We start from the raw sequence: 24,407 nt of genomic DNA, 5'->3' as shown, positions 1-24,407 counted from the left end.
CACTTCATAGAGCTTATTTCATTTCATCCTTACAAGCGCCGTAGGAGGAAGGGGCCCCAGAGGGATTCATGGTTAGAATAGCAGAGTAGGAGCATTTGGCAGCTATATTCTGTGTAGGTGATAACTTTAAAGATATTTCTGTTATAAAATGTTTCAAACATACAAAAAATATAGAGAAGCAGTTTTCTATAGTTATTAAATATTCTTAATGGGTAGTCACAGAAATTATCATCCAAAGTGGGATATTCTTGAGAGAAAAAGGAGGTTCTATTTATAATTATGGTGGGATAACAAACTTAAGATGAACAGCTCTGGACAAACTGGGTTGTATGGTTCCTGGAAAACAAGGATTACTGTAAATGTGAGTCTCGCCTTGTGCTTCTCTCTGTCCCACCAAGAAAATATGATCTTGATACAGATGTTCATTGTGTCAAGGCAACCGTGGCAACCATGATCTAGATACACTGTTCAAGTTTTATGCTGATCCTACATATATATGTCTCAGGAACTTTCCAGAGTTTCCTTTGAGTGCTTCTAAATTTTGCATAAATGGTATGTTGTCCCTTGTCTCTTTTTAAAACCAGTAAGCCATTTTCCCTTCTTTTCCTGGAAAATTAAAGGAACAAAGACCAGGAAATAACAATGTATTAGCTAAGGTTCTGTTGATTGAAAGCAACAGAACCTAATTCTGGCTAGCTTAAACCATGCTAGGATTTAATGAAGAATACTGCAGAATCTTAGATATCTTATGACTGGGAAAGAGGAGGTTCAGGCAGTTCCTGGGATGTCAGCAACAGGTAGCTGTCAATTAACTGCCCCCACACCACCCACTGCTGCCATCATCAATATAGCACACCACGATGGCTCCCAGCCTCTGTATGTCTGGGTTCCGGTGTTCAAATTCTAGAGACAGCAAGAGAAATCCCATTGAGTCAGGGATCCTTCCCTGGGTCACACTCCCTGCATATGGTCAGAAATGCAGGATTATGTACTAAAGACACAGCTAAAGAGGACCCACTTCACTGTTTTGGGACCATTTGCAGGGGAGGCAAAATTGTGAGCTACTCACTTAAAGAGGTGATAACCATAAGTTTGCAGGAAAAAAAAAATTGGAGAAGAGAAGGATAACACTATCCTACGGTTTCTTCTGAAAGTGGACGAAGGGAACAGCATTTCCATTTGGAAATTCTCTCCTGGCATTTCAATATTTATGGATTCTGAATTCTGAGAAAAATCAGTTGAGAAATTAGGAAAATGGGAAGGAACATTCTAATTTTCCTGTGAAAATTACAGCTTAATAGTCAGTATAGAGAACTTACTGGCTTGAAGAAATGCACTGACTTCAAGTCAAGCAAGATGAGGAAGCACTGACATGCGGAGATGAAAGTTAAGGTGAACAGGATAGGAGCGGTAAAGGAGCCTCAGTCAGACTTTCTTGTATCTGTTGCTGTGTTACAAGTGTGTGTTCATGGCCTTGTCCACTGCTAACAGTGAACCATTTCTGCAAATAAATATTAATGTGTTCCTAGGCATAGTATATGTTTTACAAATCCTATGAGAGGTTTTCTAAGAAATGCCAAGTTTTAGAAACAAAATATACCCTTAAATCGGCAATTTTGACAGTTGCTTCTTTCTAGTGCTATTCATCTTGCCAGGAGATCAGAATGTTATGTTATTTAAATGGTATTGGAGGGGATGATTGATGCCTTGTATAACAATGTCATGTAAACAACGATTAAAGCATTAAGTATTTGTGGTGTTACCTTTCAATCTTTAAAGGACTTTTCTTTAGCATTTATTTTGTGATAACATTAATTTCTTTTTAATGTTTTCTCTATTAATGCTATTGGATTTTATAATCTTGTTACAATATGTTGGCTCCTAATAATAAGAAATCATCATTTGTTTTCATATCTCTTTAAAACAGAAGACTACGAAAACTTTTCATATAATCCTGTTACAGAAAAAAACGACTATTTGCTTGTTATTATAGTCATTTATTATTTTTCAAAAACTTGTAAGTGAAGTGTTATGAAAATCATATGAATTTGGGAATTCCCAAGCATTCTCAGAAATTCTATTTCCTTGTTCCCAAATCCCAATGATTAATATCTGCCAGGAGTCGGAAAACAGTGAAAGGAAGTAACATCCTATGTTGGATACCTGGTAGGGTTAGTGAAGAAACGTTATTGCTGAGCTCTGTGTTACGCTCACGAATGATGCCATTGAGGAAGTCACGCTTGTTGAAAGGAACGCAGATACACAAAGAGTTTTGCTGCTGTCTGTTGGATAAGAACCCCCTGGTCGATTTCAGCTCCTACTGCAAGTTACAAAAATCAATCCAATGATAAATGAAAAGTGCCCAGTGTGCTGGGAAATAACTTATTTTTTGGCTTCAGAGGAAATTTTAGAAACAGTGCCAAGTGAAACGTAAAAACAAACTACGAAGACGTTCATGAATTTCCCTCTGAAGCTGACAGCCGTATTTTAGCAGATGGAACTCCTACTATTAGCCCAACTCTTGGGTTGAAACAGTGTGTCCAGGAAACCCTATGTTAAAATGCAATGTGTTGGGGATATTGTTCCTCTATTTGCTTGAGTTAATTTTCAAATTAGTGTACTCTTGCTTAGCTGTGCTCTGAGGGAATGAACAAAAGATTGGTAAACTCTGATGGAGAACACTGGTCAGGCAGGGCACATAGAATCCCTGGGGATGGTGGTTCCTGGCAAATGGGGGAGGAGGCCCTGAGCCAGGCTTGGGCTGGGCTGGAGGAACATGAAGATGGGATCTACTCACAACCCCCAAAACTGAGGGGTCCTGGTAACATATTATTTCACCCTCAGCCATGCAAATTCATTATTTTTATGGATAAAATAGTTTTAAAAAACTAATTTACATTGAAATGTTAAAATATTTATATAGAGATTAGAAATATTTATATAGAGATTATTGGGAATCCCCTCCTAAAGCCAAACATAAAAACTACCAAAAAAAAAAAATTCTGTGTAGGCTAAGATTGCAAATGACTGATGGAATGTCATTTAAATTAAACATGGAAAATATATTTCCTCTTTAATAAAGATCTAAATTCTATTCTTTTTAGGAGCCTTCAGAAATGAAATTCAACTATTAAAAAAAGTATAGAGAAGCCTTTAGAAAAGAAACTTTTCTTTTGCTGTATTATATATTAAAGAACTTTGATGAGAATAGTTCTAAAGTGTTTAATAATCGATTCCACTGATGTTTCTAGGTATTGTGGGGAACACCTAGAAATTAAATCTTCATCTTTGGCAGATCAGAGGCCTATTATTTTTAGGTAAAACAATTAAAATCTGCTTTTAATAAATCACAAATTTTGCAAGTTAGCCATTAATAGTAAGTGCTTTTCAAAGTTTGGCCCAATACCTGAAAAAGCCAGAAAAACATACCTGCATTAGTTTTGCCCATCACCTTCTTATGCTGGCCTCAGGAGATTTATTAACAGCATTCAATATTTTAGGTAGGCTGGATGTGGTGGCTCATGCATGTAATCCCAGCACTTTGGGAGGCTGAGGTGGGAGGATGGCTTGAGACCAGGAGTTCAAGACCAGCCTGGTCAACCTAGTGAGCCCCTCGGTCTCTCTGAAAAGAAAAAAAATTTAGGTATCCTGTGGCTACCTCCAAAAACAAACTCCAGAGGAGCTGAATTTTCCTTTTTATTTCATGTGTTGGGATAATGGCTTCTTTTGCAGTTACTTACGAAGAATTGAAGGGTCAGTAAAAATATTTTTTCATCCTTAATAACATGAATTCTCTAATTTGTGTGTGATATAATGCTAGATATTGTGCCAAAAGTGTTACATAGACATAATCCATGGCCATTTTCAAAGATAATACTAATATAGAGAATAAGAATCATTATTATTGTAGTAATTATTATTTTAGTAATAGTAGTAATAATCAAAACAATTACATCAAACACTTATTAAACCCTTATTATGTGATAGGTACTGTGTAAGCAATTTCCACATATTAGCTCCTTAAATGTGATCACTAACCCCATGAGGTAGGTAGCATTATGTCCATTTTATAGATGCAGAAACTGAGCTTTGAAGAGGGAAAGCAACTTGCCCAAGGCCATGCAGGCAGTCATTGATAAGGGTGGGGAGCGAGAAGTTGAAGTCTGAGATGTAAGTTCACAGACACGAGTACACAAACACGTACAAGATACTCGTATGACATGTGGGGTTGCTTGAAATATGTAATTGACTTTCCCCAGCACAAGAAAGTGTTTGGACAGATTTCAAAGGGATCTAACACTTCCTCAGAGGACTGCCCTATGACATTTTTCCGTGTGCTTTTCTGCCTCTTGTCCTATACTTTTGGCATTTCTTCTGCTCTTAGAGGCAATGAGTCAACAGCATATTTTTAGCACCTCCTGTGTGCATAGAAGTGGCCCCTGACTCAATGGGAGTGTATAACTACCATGGGCCAAATCAGTGTGCTTTCCTGTTAGCCAGGGGATTATAGAAGAACACGCTCCCCTGATTCCAACAGAACTTGCTGCCACTCTGATGTCTTCATTGTAAGGCCTCTAAATGAATGTTCAAGAAATTCATGTTAAAGGCACGTGTCATATGTGTAACTTGTAAACATTTGTGTACTTGTCTCTGTGTCCTTACACCTCAGGCTTCAACTCTTGTTTTTACCTTTATCAATGACTACCTGTGTGCTGTGTGGCTTTGGACCAATTGCTCACCCCCTCTAAAGCTCAGTTTCTGCATCTGTAAAATGGATATAATGCCATATATACATAGATATAGATATACATACACCAATATATATACACACATATATATGTGTGTATATACATATATATATAATATACAAACTGAAATATATAGTTATATAAATATTTCAGTTTAAGTTTCAAAAATCACTGGAGGGTATTTTTATAATACCCTTCAGCAATTTTACCTGCTGCCTTTGCACATTCTGGTGAATTTCTAAATGGAAGTCTGATAGAGATTAATCTTTTAATGCATCATAAATAAAAAAGAAAATCACAGAATGATGTAGCTGGAGAGGACCTTGGGGATCTAGTGTTTCATGAAAGATTAATATCCTTGATCTGTTTGTAAGTGTTTTGGAAAAATCTTCCATGGTTAAATAAAACTTGGCAATGTTGGATTAAAGTTAAATAGGTTTTTTTTTCCTGCAGAACTTCATAGTCTTTAATATGCTAATATGTTTTGTGAATCTACAAGGAATGAAGTGTTTCAATGCTTATTTTACCCAGATTCTCATTTTGGTACAGGCTGGTCAAGCTGAGTCAGCTAGTATATTCTCTAGATGGAGATGATGGCTGATGCCTTTCTGAGAGCAAGAGAGTCCCCAGGGGAAGCAAGGGTATATCAGTTGCTCCATTTCATGCCAAGGATCCTCAGTCTTTAGAGGCTCAGAGAAGCCTGAAAGGCTACTCTAGGCTATCAGGGCTACCATTCATTGTGACCCATGCTACAGAGAAGCTTTGAGCTCAGTGCAAAGGAGTGACCAGCCCTTGAGAATCAGGAAAATTTATTTATTCCTGACCTAGTCCACTGAGGACATACAAGGAATGGGGCAGGGGAGTGTCACCAGCTATGGTTACAAGCTAGTCTGATTCTCTTTCATTAAGAAAACTGGTCCCTGTGAGTTTAGATTGGGAAGCACCAGGTTAAAAAATTTTTAGGCCAGGAGTGGTGGCCACTGTACTCCAGCCTGGGTGACAGAGTGAGAATCTGTCTTAAAAAAAAAAAAAAAAGTTAAGTGATGTCTTCTGTTGAGGACCTCTCAGAACTTTTAATATGAAAGTGTGCATTGTGAAGAATGGGAGTAGAGTGTACAGGAGTTTTAAAAGCTACTTGGTCATGAAACTCTTGCTTTGTGCAGGATTGGAGGGGCACTAACATTCTGAGGAAAATATTTTGGGAAACATTGATCTAATCCAAACTTCTCATTTTACCAGCAAACAACTGTGGGGCCCTCTAAGTTTCCTTTCTCCATCATTGTGACAAATTCATTGGAATTAATTCAATTAAACCTGGGGTCAGCTTTGAAGAGATTTATTTAGCAGGTAAATCTGTTTTGTACATTTTGAGGGAGTTCTGAGTTTCCATAGTCAAAAACCACAGATCAATTTAACCAACCTTTATGGAATATCACCTATGGCCCAAAGACCCTTTAGCTACAGTGATGGTCTACAAAAATATAAACTGTAATTCTTGCAATACAGGAGATTAGTAATAATGGTAAATATAATGATGATGACACCATGAATAGCTAACATTTATTGAATGCCTTTCTATTAGTCAGGCACTTTACTAAGTATTTTAATCCTCCCAACAATTTATGAGGTAGGGATTATAATAATTCCCATCTTATAGTGAGGACACTGAGGTTAGGAAATTATCCTAGCCTAAACGTTAAGTGTAAGCATGAATAGAAAGGTGTTATCAGCCTATAAGACATTCCTTTATGAGTGATACAAAATCCTATGTAAATTCAGAGAAAAGAAAAATGGTTTTAGAAGTCCTTGATCAGTGAGTGTGAAGCATGTGGTGGCCCGGTTACTGTTTGTTTGCCCATCTGTCCTCCCTCTGGGGATCAGCACCCCCTTACTTTGGAAGAATTGTTTTCCTTTTCACTGTAAGGTTCTTTCTGGCTATGCGATGGGGCACATTGCCTCAAACTAGCCCTGTTCCAGTCTTTGAGAACCTTGAAATTGGAACCAAGGGAAGAGGATTGCCTCTTGAATGGTAATTCTCTAAAATCTAGTCTGAGGTGCTGGTGCCTAATCCCTGGGTCTGTGGAAGGAGCTGGGCTGTGAGAGGGGAGAATGATGTTGATGTCAAGAGAGAGGCAGGTGCTAGGAGCAGAGAGATGGAGGCCTGGAGGGTTTCTGGGCTTCTCTGAGGCTTAGGGTTTGGATCATTGTCTTCATTACTGGAACAAAGGATTTACCATACCTGCTCTTCTGGGAATGAAACTGTCCTGCTTTGCAAAATAAAGTGTCATTAGAAAGAGATCTTAAAAACCCCACACCATAGACAGGTGCACAGATCCGTAGAAGTGTTAAAGTTCTGTCTGTTGGATGCTAAGCCAAGACTCTTAAGTATGTTCTAAAGAGAAACTGGTGTGTGTAGGCTGTGCACTCCCAGGGAGATAAAAAGTTAGGAACTTTATGGGTTGGGCTTGGTGGCTCCCACCTGTAATCCCAGCACTGTGGGAGGCTAAAGTGGGCAGATTGATTGAGCTGAGGAGTTCGAGACCAGCCTAGGCAACATGGTGAAACCCCATGTCTACAAAAGCTACAAAAATTAGCTGGGCGTGGTGGCATGTACCTGTAGGCGGGAGGATCGCTTGAGCCCAAGAGGGAGAGGGTGCAGTGAGCCATGATTGTGCCACTGCACTCCACCTGGGTGACAGGAATTTTATGGGGAATGGGATCTTGGAGACTGAGTAGAGACTAGAGGAAAAAAAAAAAACTACCTCCCCAACTGGCCACACTATTCTTTTAAAAAAATGTTAATTGACAAATTAAAATTGTATGTATTTACGGAGGTATAATGTGATGTTATGATATATGTATACATTGTGGAATAATTAAATCCAGAGAATTAATAGATTCATCACCTCAAAACCTATCTTTTTTGTGGTGAGAACATTTGAAATTTATTATCTTAGCAATTTTGAAATACACAATACTTCATTGTAAACTACAGTCACCATGCTGTGCTGTAGATCTCAACAAAATGTATTCTTCCTGTCTCAACTAAAACATTGTACTCTTTGACAACATTTCCCCATTCCTCTCACCCCCTCCAAAAACACCCATTCTTTATGTTGAAGAGAATGGCTAAAAAGTCCCAGCAGGTTTCAACTGACAGCTTCAGTGGTTGTCCCATCACACTTCAATGTTATTAATAGAAAGGGGAGGGGCAATACATAATTCGGACAGGCAGAAATTACCATTGTAACCACTTTCCTGACTTCACAGAAAAAGTCCTCTTGTTTTCATCTGTAAAATGGGAACTGCGTGAATACCATTCTTCTTTTCTTCAGCCTCCAAAGAAAAAACAGATGCAAAGCCTTTTATCAATTGCAAAACAGTATACAATGTGTGTTATTACTCACAGTTGTCTTACTGTGACCAAACACTTTATAAGCCTGCGGCAAGTCAGCCTTACTCTCAGGAAGTGGACAATATTTGGGGAAGGAGAAGCAGCAGGATCTTTCAGGACAGTAGCCTTGGTGGGTCCAAAAATTCCTTGAGCGAAATGGGAGACAAAACTTTCTTCCTGCTTTGCGGTTTATCCTGTTAGTCTTGTCTCTCTTCACTCCTATTTTCTATGGAGAATTTCCTGGTTTTGGAGTTTGGGTGCGTTTTATGGAGAGGAGGCAGAACATCTTTAGCTCCAGCAGAATGAAAGGATACATGCAAAGGAACCTAGCACAGTATGTGGTACCCAGTTCCCCTTTAACTTGGCTTTATTCATTCACTCCTGGTAGGGCATTAATAAGGGATTTAGCCCCCTCCTATTGAAAACGATTAATTCAGGGAAGAGTTCAGGCAGTGTGGACAGATACAGTGTAGGCCAAGCCTGTTTCTAAGGCAGGAGCTGGGTAGGGAGGGTGAGAAGGGCGAGAAGAATAGGGAAATATGTGTCGTCTGTGTTGCTGCTGTTGCAACCACCACAACAAACAAACAAGTGAAAAAAAAAAAAAAAAAAGAATTGTCCATACCGGAAAGTGTGCTGTTTTGGAGGAGGCTGGGGAAAGTGTGGATGGCTCGAGTAGGTCCTGTTGGATTGAAGTCTGACAGTGGTGATTCCCTTCAACAAATGGTCGGGGTGGGAGGGTACACACACACACACACACACACACACACACACACACCCCACATGCAGCGCCCAGCCTCCGATTTCAGCGCTGGCAGGAGATAACCATTCTTAGCTCGCCTTTCCAGGGTTATTTTTGGCTGAGGCTGTTCGCTGATGGCAAAAGGTTTCAGCCCCCTCCCAAATCCCTCCCCGTGCTTGTTCTAAAGAGAAACTGGTGCGTGTAGGCTGCGCACTCCCAGGGAGACAGGGAGACGGGCCTGGCGCCGGAGAGGAACCCGGACTCTGCCCAAAGTCTCGCAGCCCGCCGGCTGTTTTCTGGCGGAGGGTGTGCCCCGGAGGGCGGCGATCGCGCGTGAAGGCTGGGGCCAGGCGCGGGTGCAGGCGTCACCGGGGTCGGGCTAGCAGGCCCTGGAATCAGGCTTTTGGGACACCCCGAAAGTGAGTCCAAATTGGGGAGAAACTGAGGACACCTCGGGCGGTCTGGCAGCGGAGAAGGTGGGTGGGAGAAAACTTTACAGGAAGGCAGAAGCAATCTCCGCCGAGGGAGTCAGCGAGCAGCCGCACGGAGAGGAGGGGCGGGCAGTCCCCAGGCGGGCGGGTGCAGGGCGCAGGGTGCCGACCTGCCGGAGAGGGGGCCTGGGCGCGAGGCGGAGTCCCGGTGCGCGGCCAGGTTGGCGGAGGCCCCCGGCAGGCTGCAGATTGCCTCCGGCCCCGGAAGCCTCAGCAGGACCGGCCAGGAGGCGCCACGGAGGGGAGCCCCATCCCGGTGCTGACAGTGCCCACCGCGCCCTACGAGGACCGGCGGCCGGCCGGCGGCGGGGGTCTGCGGCGACCTACCGGCCTCTTCGAGGGCCAGCGCAACTACCTGCCCAAATTCATCCAGAGCGTGCTATCGTCCATCGACCTGCGCGACCGCCGGGGCTGCACCACGGTGGTGGGCAGTGACGGCAGGTACTTTAGCAGGACGGCCATCAAGATCGTGGGGCAGATGGCTGCGGCCAACGGGGTGAGTGTCCGGATGCCCCTCACTTCCCGCCACGCTGCCGCCATGCCCTCTCCTAGCCCTTGTCCCCCTGCTGCCTCCGGGCCCAGGTGGGAGGCCCCTGCCCGGCCCAGGCTTTGCTTCCTCACTCCCGCGTCCTCACCCTCCAGCGCCCCACTCCCGCCGCGCTCGCAGCCTCCCCGGCGCACCCCGGACACTGGGTTCTATTAGTACCCACCGCCCCCAAAAGCCTTGAGGGGTGTCCGTCGTTCCTGGAGCCACTCCGGGTGCCCTGGACTCTTCTCCGACTCTGCACACATCCCGCACCTGCTCATTTTTCTTTCGGACATTCTCTTACCCGGCCCTGTAGATTCCAAGGCAGCTCCCAGTTTTCCATATTGTTCCCAACGCGTTCACTGCCCACAGTCCCCACACAAACTTCTTTCCCAGGCTCACAACATAGTCCCTCTTCCCCGTGCCCTTTTTGCAATAATCTGCCAGTCCCCTAAGTCTTAGCTCTGCCTATTTAACAGTAGTGGTGTCTCAGAACACACACACACACACACACACACACACACACACACACACACACACACACACGATCCCTGACATATTTGGCAAGAGTAGGTCCTGAAGGTTTTTAATATTTTGATTCTTTAACCCAGTGGAATTACTGAATGATTTATTTAATTAGGGTAGGGATGGAGTGGATCCATTTGTTTGATGCTAAACAGCCTGAGCTCGCAGTTCCCAGGGGGCATATCTCTAAATGGTCTGAAATGAGATTTGCAGTGGTTTTCTTAATGCAATTCCCAACTTCTCTCCAAATGCCTTTTGACATTTGACAACATTTCATGCCTCTTCCCCTTTCGCTTTTCATCCTTGTTTTCTCTCCCTTCTCCCACGACCTCGGTAGTCTTCTGCAATCCAGATTCTCAGACTTCGGGTTTTTCTCCCTCTGCCCCTTTCCTCTCTGTCCTATAACTAGAAGCACCTTTTGGCATAGACCTGTATCCCAGTTTCCTCTTTCCCAGGTCCAGCAGCATCTCAAGGACATCTACAAGAGGGACACCTAACTTCAGGGGTCTCTGAATGATATGTGGGAATCATCGTCTAAAAAGGTAATTTTATCCTTATTCATGCAACCAGACCCACACTCATAGAACTTGTCTTTAAGGGGAGTGTCTTGCAGATGTATAAATGAGTGTTAACATCTTTAAAAGCAAAACTGAACATTTCCCTGGCATTTGTATTCCCTCCTTCCTTCCCAACCCTTTCCTTTTCATTTTCTCATTTATTATTAAAAATATTTTTAAAGGATCTCCATGCTTCATATTTATCTACTATAATTCCTCCTTCTCGGTGTTGCAGGGATAGGGAAAGAGGATTTTTTAAAAAACACAATAAAAAGCAATTGGGAGAAACAGGGCCAGTGGTGTTGGGGTGGGTAGTGGAATTGTGATTTTTGACTCCAGTAGACAATGATGCTGGATATATGGGGTTTGATTTCTCTCTGGCTCCTCACTTGAGATTGATGAAGTTTGGCTAGAATCAGGGAGTTGAAGAGAGGTTGACAAATGGTCTTTCACTCTTCTCTGACAGGCTGTTCCTGTGGAGTGATGGAGAATAATGAGCCTTGGGAGAGCTATGGGAGCTCTCATACTCCTTCCCGAGCCAATTTTTTAGGGAGTGAGAGAAACATGGCCTGTCCAATACTTGTTGTGGGTCAGGATATTTTTGAAGCTACGGTTGTTGATTTGCATGGGAAAATTATTATGTCTTATTATTTCTTGTCCCACTTTACCATAAGGGCTCCTCAGCTTCTTACTTCAATGGGTCTTCCATGACAAACACACTTTATTAACTCTAAGAGTGGAATTTATTTTAACAGATAATTAGCATAGGTCAATATATGCTTAAAATGGAGTCAAATTAAACGCACTAGCTGTTATAAAGGACAGCTGACAAAATCCACATAGAAGCATCGACTCTTAAATAATCTGAAAATACTACTTCTAAGAGGGGCAGGCATGGGTGAAGGGAATGGTGGACATGTTTCAGAATTTCAAACGCCAACTTTAACCAATCGTTTCCTCATTTTGTTCACCTTCTTGGGGGCTTATGCTAAAGTGAAGTGAATAGCCATAAGGCTGGCTTCAGGAGAAAGGTGGTCTAAAAGAACTGGATAATTATAAGCAAAATTGGTCTCGAATGATTGAAAATTGATGAGAATGTGCTTGTCTCCTGATTTGGCATCCTGAGTTAGACTCAGGAATACTGAACATGGATCCCAAAGGCTTTGGTCTTTTTTGATATCCTATTGGATAATCATAAGCAGGCTAGAAAAATAGGAAACTAGAATTTTTTCTCTTTGAACTGACAAATCTGACCAGTGGGCTGCATTCTCTATATCTGAAAAATCTTGGTTTTGATTGAAAAAGTTAATTTTACAAAGCAATTTTCTTTTTTTAAATTAAATTTCATTTTTTTTTGACACAGGGTCTCACTTTGTTGCCCAGGCTGGAGTGCAATGGTACAGTCTTGGCTCACTGTAGCCTTGACCTCCCCAGATTCAGGTGATCTTCCCACCTCAGCCTCCTGAGTAGCTGGGGCTATAGGTGCACGCCACTACGCACAGCTGATTTTTGTGTTTTTACTACTCATAGGGTTTCTCTGTGTTGCCCAGTCTAGTCTCAAACTCCTGATCTCAAGAGATCTGCCTGCCTTGGCCTCCTAAAGTGTCATGAACCACCATGCCCAGCCTACAAAGCAATGTTCTAGGAAAAACTACAGTTACTCTTTGATTATGTAATTGCTGGAGAAGAAAAGCATGGCATTTCTAAAATGATGAACTATATTACTTATATTTTAATATCTCATAAAGTTTGAAATAGACATTTCAAACATAAACATGTATAAAAATTTTTATAAATTATAAAATCAAAAACATTTTACAATTATTTTATTATAAAATTATTATAGAATCAAAAACATTATAAATTTAAACAACTTTTTAAAAAATTAATTTTGGGATTTCCCATGGAGTGATGGAGAATAATGAGCCTTGGGAGAGCTATGGCAGCTCTCATACTCCTTCCTGGGCCAACTTTTTTAGGAAATGGGAGAAATATACCCTGTTCAATGTTTATTGTGGGTCAGGATATTTTTGAAGCTATAGTTGTTGATTTGCTTCAAACTTTAAAAAAATTATTATAAAATTATGGGATGTAAAAAAATTTATTATAAAACTTTGAAATTTTCAAACTTTCAGAAAAGCAGAGAGATGAGATTAATGGCACTCACAGGCAAGCACAGAACATAGATTGTAAACATTTTGCTATATTTGTGTCATGACTATTTTTTGCTTGGGTTTGAAAGTGTATTAAAGAAAATGATATTTTACCCCTAAATTCTTTAGTACAGATTTCTAAAAAAATAAGAACATTTTCCTGTATAGTTACAAAATCATCTTTTCAAACAAAATAAAAAATGGCTTTTTTATATCATTTATTACCCAGTCCACATTCAGATTTCCTCAATTATTATGAAATGTCCTTTTATTTTTTGAGACAAAGTCTTGCTCTTTCACACAGCCTGAAGTGCAGTGAAACAATCATAGCTCATTGCAGCCTCAAACTCCTGGGCTCAAGTGATCTTCCTGCCTCAGCTTCCTGAGTAGCTAGGACTAGAGGTGCACACCACCATGCCCAGCTAATTTATTGTTTTTGTAGAGATGGAGGTCTTACTACGTTGCCCAGGCTGGTCTCAAACTCCTGGCCTCAAGTGATCCTTCCAGCTTGGTCTCCCTGAAATATCTTTTGTGGCTGGTTTGTTCAAATTAGTTTCTTCTAATCAAGGGACACACATTGCATTTGATTATTTAGCTCAAGACTGTTTTAACCTGGAAAATACCCATACTCTTTGTTTATGTATTTATTTAGTGAAATTGACTTGTTGAAAAACTAGTCAGTTGTCCTGTAGAATATTTCCCCTTCTGGAATTTTCTGGTTGCTTTTTATGGTGTCATTTAACTTTTCACTCTGTTTTTTCCTGGTTAACTGGAAGTTAGTTCTAAAGGCTTTTAGGCCTGCTATAACAAAATACCAAAAACTGGATGACTTATAAAGAACAGAAATTTATTTCTCACAGTCCTAGAGGTTAGCAAGTTTAAAATCAGGGAGCATGTGGTTTTGATATCTGGTTAGGACCAACTTTCTGGTCCATAGATTGGCCTTCTTGCTGGGCCCTCACATAGTGGGAGAGACTAGCTAGCTCTCTGGGGCCTCTTTTATAAGGGCACTAATTCCAATCATGAAGCCTCTGTCCTTATGATCAAATGACCCCCTAAAGGCCCCACCTTTTAATACCAGCACCTTTGGGGTTAGGATGTCAACATATTAATTTTGGGAAGACATACACGTTCAGCCCATTGCAAGGTTTAGTTAGATTCAGGTTCAACTTCTTTTTTTAAAGACTATTTCATAGGCAATAATGTGTATTCACATCCCATCATTAGTGATGGTGAGATGATCGCAAGGTTAGGGTGATCACTGCCTATCTCCTCTGCTATATTCCCCCTTGGGTCAAGCCAGTAGTCTGTGACGTGAACTTTGTACCATGTGTATATTCAGTTATATTCTGTATCAATAGTTACTTGATTGTTTTAGCATTTATTAATGATCCTTGCTTGAGTTGATTATTTCATTAGGGGTTTCAAAATGGTGAATTTCTAATTCTCTAATTCTATCGACATGTTTTAGCTGGCATTTTTCTATAAGCAGACCATTTTCTTCACAACTGGGTTATTTGGCTACCCTGAAACATAGTTCCTTCCGGGAAGGCAGAACATATGTTTATTTCTGTCTTTTAAAAATTACTGGTGTTTGGAGTGAAGATTAGGTGAGCTAACTACCTCCACAGGTGACAAATGAATTTTGTTTTGTCTCACTTTTGCTTTTTTGAATATCACTGTGGCTGCTTGGATTTTTATATTTAATTTGAATGGATTAGGGAATAAATGAGAAGATAGGTTTTATCTGTTTCTGTAGTTTTTATGTGGCTGTGTGAACTTACTTTTAAAAATTCCCAGAAATATTTTAATTCCCCTTTAAAGATATAAACTATGTCATACTATAAAGCAAAAGAAAAACCAATCATGTGAAGAGTAAATAGTATCGTTTAAACGAATTGTGGTTAAGCTTAGTTTGTAACTAATTAGTTTTTTATTTTCTTTCTACTTTTATCTGCTTCAGAGCCTCTTCAGTGGTTTAGATCTTCTATGTGTCAAATTATTCTAATCTCTTAAAAAGTTTAAGAGCTAAAATACAACACAATGACTACAGGAATGCCCTTGTCCTTTTCTGGGTAGGTACACCTAAGGCAACTTCTTTTTCTCTTCTTTGTTCTCTTCTTCTTTCTTATTCTTAAATCATCTTCAATATTGGACAGATGACAGCACTATGCCTGCCTCAAGATGTTTCTGACTTTTTCTTTTTCCTTTTTTTTTTTTTTTGAGATGGAGTCTTGCTCTGTCACCCAGGCTAGAGTGCAGTGGCACAATCTTGGCTCACTACAACTTCTGTCTCCTGGGTTCCAGTGATTCTCCCAACTCAGCCTCCTGAGTAGCTGTGGTTACAGGCATGCACCACCACGCCTAGCTAATTTTTTGTATTTTTACTAGAGACGGGGTTTCACCATGTCGGCCAGGCTGGTCTTGAACTCCTGACCTCAAGGGATCTGCCTGCCTTGGCCTCCCAAAGTGCTGGGATTACACGTGTGAGCCACTGCACCCGGCCGTTTCTGACTTTTTCTAAAGTCTTCTTTCTCTGGAGATGACATTATTTAATAGCACTGTTCAATAGAAGTTTCTTTGATGATGGAACTGTTCTATAATCTGCATTGTCCCAGCCACTAGCCATATGTGACTACTGTAACACTTGAAATGTGGCTAGAGCAACTGAAGAACTGAATTTTGCATTTTACTGAATTTTAATTAATTAAAATAGAAATGCAAATAACCATAAGTGGTTAGTAGCTACCATACTGGACAGCAAAGATCTATAATTCAGCATTTAAAATCGATTTTGTTTTGTTTTCAAAAATGGAGTCAGACTGTTACAACCCAAAAGAACTGTAGGTTAAATTAAGGTAAATCCCCAAATACTACATACACATTTGGGAAATCCAAACCAGATTTTTTCATGTGATAACCACACCCTCTTTTGACTTTAGCCTTGGAGGTAATGGAGTATGGCAGAAAAAACCGTGTATCAGCAGCTGGAAGACTCACCTTCTTTTCCTAGCTCTGCCATATATTGACCAAAAGAGTCAAAGTCCATTCAGATGGTTGAAGGGCCTTGGAATTTTGTTTTTGGTTTTCACATACAAGTTGGAGGGCAGATGCGTTAGCCTCTTGAAATACCCAGAAACCACTTGTTTCCTCATCTAAAAATCAGGTATGACAGGATCATTTAATTATCCTGGAAATCAGATGAAGCACTGCATATGAAAGCACTTTGTAACATCGATAGCACTGGGAAATGTAAAGACCTTTTACTGAAATATAAAGGTGTATGGTCAACTGAATATATCTCAGATAGTTAGGATTTGACTGTATATATTGAATATAACCTGTAGCGGGCCCCTTGGTAAACAGCTTACAGTTTTGTTGCAAGTTTTAGCCAAGAGAAAATTTATTTGTTGACTAGTCATGCCCTTTATTGGCCACATGATGAGCAGCCAAGATATTAACACACAGTGCACCTTGCAGAATTCAAGAATGTCTCAGTGTCTTGTGAACTAGGAAGCTGAAATGCAGTGGTATGCAGAAGGCTGGCTCAGTAGGAGCCTTGGGAGTGTCCTCCAGATAGATGTTTGTGCAGGTTGTGTTTGATTCCAGTTGGCCATGAAAAGCTGGTTGCTCTAAAGAATGAGAATATACTTGGTTTTGCATTTACTAGAACTATCTGGGGAACAAATCTTGGGGTGGAAGAAAGAAGGGAGGGAGGGAAAGCTGTGCTTCAATACCTAGGGCTTCTTTCCTGGAATGGATCTGAGAATCTGGGATTGGGTGGCTAATATCTCATCTCTAGGAGGGAGAAAGAACTGGGTGGTGATGGCTTTGTATTTTCTATTGGAGTTCACTAGAGAATAGGTGAATGGAATGGGCTGCTATGATCCAGACATTAGGGAGGACAGGTTTGTGATACATTAGAAAACTTGAATGAGCCCTTCTATGATTCTCTCTTCCCTCTTTCTGCTTCCCGTTCTTAATCACCATCCGCAGGTTGTGGAATTAGCAAATCTATTATGTGAGCAATAGCAAACTTACAGGAGCCCTTGGCTCCATCTATCTCCCTGTTTGTGTCAGTTCCTTCTGGATGCTTTTAGTCTGTGGTCTTCATTCACTCTTTTTCTGGGGAAGTAAAAGGAGTGGGACAGATTATGAGAACAGCTGGGTCCTCCCAGTTGCTGGGGTGGTTATTTTAAGCTTTGTTTAATGTGTCCAGAGACCCAGATGGCATTTTGAACTAAGCTGCTTTATTAAATCTTGTGATAAAGCATAGTGATGTTTATTGAAAAGGCAGACACGCATCAGCAACATTATGCGTGAAACTTGCTCTAAGAATTTTCTATAAAACATCTGTTCTCTTTGAGCCTTTTGTGAACCCTGGAAGTTTGCTAGTTTCTATACAGACTTGAGGACAAGAAGTTGGAACCCACTTTTGGAGATGTCCAAGCATAGGTATTGGAATCATTAATCCTAACCCTCTCAGTTTTAAGGCCCCGGATACCCTTCTGTTAGACAACAGTAACATGAGCAAGCACTGTAATAACCTTTAAACAAGATTATTTGGAAATAATGGACAAGAAAAATTAGTATAAATTGTTTGGGGATTTTAAAATTAAAGATAAAAAGCTAGGGCTTCAATGACCTGTGCCAGCCTATAGCCTTAAGAGTCAATTTGCAAACACTCAAGATTTGGCCAATATGCCTCTACTACTTCTACTTAACACAGTCAAAGGGAAATTTTTAGATTCTTTCATCTGATTTGACTCTCTTAGTTACGAATAAGAGGATATCTAGAATATATATGTGACTTGTTAAAATGAAAATCCACCTTCTCTGAGTCTTCAAATATCTTTCATATCTTACATTTTTTAGTCACATCAACTTTTGAAGTCATGTCCGTAGTTGTATGAAAAGAAAAATTTCAGGAACATTCAACCTCAAAAGTTCTTTTTCTTAGTCTGAAGTCGTAGAAGCATTTGACTTTTACTTTCTCTTTTTAAGTTTGTACTAGTAGGTATTTTGTATAAATATAATATTTAATTATTGCCTTTGTATTCTTTTTCTCTAGTAAACATCCTGGTTTTTAGCTATCAATATGTAGTTTTACATTTAGGGATTTCTAATGGAAAGAGAAAGGAATCTGAAATCAGAGGACGAGAGTTTATTCTACTTGACCAAACACATACACAATACTGGAAGGAGAGTTTTACAACAAATATTTAATATCTATGACATGTAAACCGTTTTTTGAAATCAAGAAAATTCAAACAATTCAATACAAATATCATCAATAATAACACATGAACAGGTGGCCAACCTTATTAATAACCAGAGAAATATAAATTAAAACAATCCATCAACTTGTAAAAAAGATGAAATTACCCAGAGTTGGTGTAGGTGATGGAAAATTGTCATGTTTGTATACTGTTCATAGAAGTTAAATTGACATAACTTTTTGGTCAGGCAATTTGGAAGTATATATCTAAATTAATAGAGTAGTTTTCTAATAACCTGGGAATCTCTTAATCTAAGAATCTTTGCTGTAGATTTTTCTAGAACAAATGTACAAACATCTGTGTACAAGGGTACTCACTGCAGCATTTTGCTAAGGAAAAACTCAGAAAAAATCTATATGTTCAACAGAGAACAGGTACATAATTTATGACACAGCTGCACAATATACACCACTAAAATAAAGGATATAAATTTATATGTAGTATGAAAAAGATGTGAATGATAGCTTGTTGGTGAAAAACAGCAATGACTGGAATATTGTGTGTAACGTAATCCTGCTTTTCTATATATAATGTAGGCATATAAAATAGGATTGAAAGGACATACTCTAGTCAACAGTGTATATAGCTTGGGTGGAGGGGGTGTATAATGGGGAAGGAGAGTCCCTTTTCCTATCTATTCCATATACATCTCTGGATTTAAAAGATCATACATGCATATGCATTACCTTCAAAATTAAAATGATAAAGACAAAAGGAGAAGCTTTGGATTTGAATCATGATACTACTGTTTGCAACTTCTATGACCGTGGGGAAGTCGCCTAGCCTCCTGGGGTTTATTTCCTCATTTATAAAAATAGGGAAAGTAATAATACTTGTCTACATATCTTCTAGGGTTGTTGGGAGGATTGAATGTGATAATGGGTTACAGCATTATGAATTATTTATTCATATAACACAATTATTATAAAAATATTTTGCTCTGATTAAAATAAAAGAAGGACGAGATCGTGTGTGTTTTTCAGTCCCAGTAGCTTTACTAACCAGAAAGCGCCTGCTGATGTGGTGATCACAGTTGCTTTGGTGCAGCTTCCTGTTGACTTTTGGCAATTCTCCACGCTGCTAGCTAAGGCTGAGGTGGCGACTGTGGAAGGTGTGATCTCCTCGCCCTCCCAGCACACATTTGTGTGCATACTCACACTCATGCACACACAAACACACACATGCACACTCTATCACAGTACATGAGGTGGCAGCAGCTGCTCCGGCATAGACTTTCACACAACATAAAGGGCTTTTTTGGTGTGGTCTGTGCATTATTTCCTGTTAAGCATGAGCTGAGTCAGTGCCATGCTTTTCCATCTGAAACCTTTCTGAGGCTCAGGCTGTGTTAAGAGCAAACCCTCTCCCCTCCATGCCCACCCCATGGCCCTCTACTGAAGCCAGATCATAATCTGCTCATTTCATGAGGATTTTCAAACCGAATGGACTGGGCCATGTGAGAGATCACTGAAAGGAACAGACCAAGCAGAGGCTAAGAGACTCCACGCTAATCTGCTGAGTCATCTGAAAATGCACAGCTGTGGCAGCTCACGGTGCTTTAAAGTACTTTGGCAGGATGTTTGTTCAGGGGGCCTGTTCCTGCAGCCCTGCTGAATGTTTGGTTAGGAGGCATAATCATTTTTTGGACAGGATCTCCCAAATGTAAGGTGATAGATGCTAATGTGGAATATAATACAGAAGATCCAGCTTGGATGTCATAAATAACAATAAATTGTTTAATCTTTCTGAGTTGTAAATCTATGATTGCCAGAGGTCTTTAGTTCACTGGAACATAGTATGGGGGCAGGGGCACTTAGCAAATAGGCAGTTATTATTTTCCAACCAGACAGAAACTGGTCTGATGAAATTTATCTAAAAAGGCATACACATGTATTTTAATTAATTGTGACAATTACTCAGAGAAAACACATGGCCCTAAAGAGGCTGAGGGTTTTTCTGTTCTACCTATAAATGTATATGTATATTCACCTATATTCTACCTATGTATAAGTAAGAGAATGAGTTTTTGTTTTGGGGATATATATTTATACGTATCTATACAGACAGATATACACATACTTAATTTCTGTGTACCTATTAAGGTGCGGTGACAGATGGAAAGTATTTTTAAGGATTTAGATAGCTTATTCTATAGCATATGTGTGCATATAGCCCCCCCATAAAGCTTTGTCTCTTTTCTGGATATATTTAACAAGAGGCTAGAACAGAGTCCAAAATGTCAGAAATGTTGGAACATTCCATAGAAATGAAGGAGGTGTTTCCAAATGACCTATGTTTCTATGGCAATAAATAGAACTTGTGCTGCATTGGATGGGTCAGGAGTAAGGAATATAAACAGTGTAAGTATGGCTATTCCAGGCAGAAATCTACCTTGTAAGAACAGCTTTGTGCAGTGAGCTCGACAACATTGATCAGTTAGCAGTCCGGTTCAGTACAACATTGATCAGGTAGCAAGACGGTTCGGCAGTGCCAGTCAGAGACACAGATGGGGACAATCAAAGAAGACGCAGGTCAGGACAAGGATGCAGACATGTACCTGTCACTACCATGGACTTCAGCAGCTTCTTAGTGAGCAGGTTTATGATCAAAGAAGAAAGACATCGTTGATATGTAAGCATGTTACAATTAATTTGCTGTTTAGTTACTAGCAAACTACATCCAGTTTATAGTTTTTAGGTTTTTTCTTTTCTTTTTTGAAACAAGTTCTTGTTCTGTCATCCAGGCTGGAGTGCAGTCGTTATCCAAGCTCACTGCAGCCTTAAACTCCTGGGCTCTGTGGATCCTCCCACCTCAGCCTCCCAAGAAGCTGGGACTACAGGTGCACACCACCATGGCCAGCTAATATTTCTTATTTTTTTGTAGAGATGAGGCCTTGCTGTATTGCCCAGGCTGCTCTTGAGCTCCTGGCAGTGTAGATATTTCCATGTTTATACAGATGAGTGTGTAGATATTTCCATGTATTTAAAGATGGCGGTGTAGATATTTCCATGTTTATAGAGATAGTGGTGTAGATAATTCCATGTTTATAGAGACAGAGGTGTAGATATTTCCATGTTTATACAGATAGCGGTGTAGGTATTTCCATGTTTATACAGATCGCGGTGTAGATATTTCCATGTTTTTAAAGATAGCGGTGCAGATGTTTCCATTTTTATACAGGTAGCGGTGTAGATATTTCCATGTTTATACAGATGGCGGTGTAGATATTTCCATGTTTATTGAGATAGCGGTGTAGACATTTCCATGTTTATACAGATAGTGGTGAAGATATTTCCATGTTTATAGAGATAGTGGTGTAGATATTTCCATATTTATAAATATAGCATTGTAGATATTTTCATGTTTATACAGATAGCGGTGTAGCTATTTCCATGTTTATACACATACCGGTGTAGATATTTTCATGTTAATACAGATGGCTGTGTAGATATTTCCATGTTTATAGAGATGGCTGTGTAGATATTTCCATGTTTATAAAGATGGCAGTGTAGATATTTACATGTTTATGCAGATGGTGGTGTTGATATTTCCGAGTTTACAGAGATAGCGGTATAGATATTTCCATCTTTTCACAGACTGCGGTGTAGGTATTTCCATCTTTACACAGATAGTGGTGTAGATATTTCCCAGTTTACACAGATAGCAGTGTAGATATTTCCATGTTTACACAGATAGCATTGTAGATATTTCCATGTTTACACAGACAGCGTTGTAGATATTTCCATGTTTATACAGATAGCGGTGTAGGTATTTCCATTATTATACAGATAGCTGTGTAGATATTTCCATGTTTATACAGATAGCGGTGTAGATATTTCCATATTTATAGAGATAGCGGTGGAGATATTTCCATGTTTATACAGATAGTGATATAGATATTCCATGTTTATACAGATAGCCATGTAGATATTTCGATGTTTATAGAGATAGCGGTGTAGATATTTCCATGTTTATAGAGATGGCTGTGTAGATATTTCCATGTGTATAGAGTTGGCAGTCTTGATATTTCCATGTTTATAGAGATGGTGGTGTAGATATTTCCATGTTTATACAGATGACTGTGTAGCTATTTGCATGTTTATACAGATGGCGGTGTAGATATTTCCATCTTTATAGAGATAGCAGTGTAGATATTTCCATGTTTATACAGATAGCGGTGTAGATATTTCCATGTTTATAGAGATAGCGGTGTAGATAATTCCATGTTTATAGAGATAACGGTGTAGATATTTCCATGTTTATACAGATAGTGATGTAGATATTTCCATGTTTCCACATATAGCAGTGCAGATATTTCCATGTTTACACAGATAGCGTTGCAGATATTTCCATGTTTATACAGATGTCGATGTAGATTTTTCCATGTTTATGCAGACGGCGGGGTAGATATTTCCATGGTTGTGCCGATGGCGGTGAAGATATTTCCAAGTTTACAGACATGGCGGTATAGATGTTTCCATGTTTATAGAGATGGCGGTGTAGGTATTTCCATGTTTATAGTGATAGTGGTGTAGATATTTCCATGTTGAAGCAGATAGCGGTGTAGATATTCCCATGTTTATTTGGATAGCGTTGTTGATATTTCCATGGTTATAGGGATAGTGGTGTAGATGTTTCCATATATATACACATAGCGGTTTAGGTATTTCCATGTTTATACAGATGGCAGTATAGATATTTCCATGTTTATACAGATGGTGGTGTAGATATTTCCATGTTTATACAGATGACTGTGTAGATATTTCCATGTTTATAGAGATAGCGGTGTGGGTATTTCCATGTTTATACAGATAGGTTTGTAGATATTTCCATGTTTATAGAGATGGCGATGTAGATATTTCCATGTTTATACAGATCACGGTGTAGATATTTCCATGTTTATACAGATCGCGGTGTAGATATTTCCGTGTTTATACAGATCATGGTGTAGATATTTCCATGTTTATACAGATCGCGGTGATGATATTACCATGTTTATAGGGATAACGGTGCAAATATTTCCACATTGATACAGATAGCGGTGTAGTTATTAGCATGTTTATACAGATAGCAGTGTAGATATTTCCATGTATAAACAGATGTCTGTGTAGATATTTCCATGTTTAAACAGATGGTGGTGTAGATATTTCCTTGTTTATACAAACAGCGGTGTATTTATTTCCATGTTTATACAGATAGCGGTGTAGATATTTCCATGTATACAAAGACGGCTGTGTAGATATTTCCAAGTTTATAGAGATGGCTGTGTAGATATTTCCATGTTTATACAGATGACTTTGTAGGTATTTCCATGTTTATACACACTGCGGTGTAGATATTTCCTTGCTTATAGAGATAGCTGTGTAGATATTTCCACGTTTATACAGATAGCGGTGTAGATATTTCCATGTTTATACAGATCGCGGTGTAGATATTTCCATGTTTATACAAATCGCGGTGTCGATATTTCCATGTTCCTACACATGACTGTGTTGGTATTTCCATGTTTATACAGATGGCTTTGTAGATATTTCCATGTTTATAGAGATAGCGGTGTAGATATTTAATGTTTATACAGATAGCGGTGTAAATATTTACATGTTTATACAGATCATGTTGTAGATATTGCCATGTTTATACAGATACCGGTGTAGAAATTTCCATGTTTATACAGACCGCAGTGTAGATATTTCCATGCTTATACAGATAGCGGTGTAGATATTTCCATGTTAGTACAGATGGCGGTGTTGATGTGTCCATCTATACACAGATTGCCGTGTAGTTATTTCCATGTTTACACAGAAGGCATTGTAGATATTTCCATGTTTATACAGATGGTGGTGTAGATATTTCCATGTTTACACAGATGACTGTATACGTATTTCCATGTTTTTACAGATGGAATTGTAGATATTTCCATGTTTGTAGAGATAGCGTTGTAGATATTTCCACGTTTATACTGATCGCGGTGTAGATATTTCCATGTTTATAGAGA

This window comes from Pan troglodytes, chromosome 5 (assembly GCF_028858775.2).
Source record: "Pan troglodytes isolate AG18354 chromosome 5, NHGRI_mPanTro3-v2.0_pri, whole genome shotgun sequence".
NCBI lineage: Eukaryota > Metazoa > Chordata > Mammalia > Primates > Hominidae > Pan > Pan troglodytes.
This window is presented reverse-complemented; position numbering follows the sequence as displayed.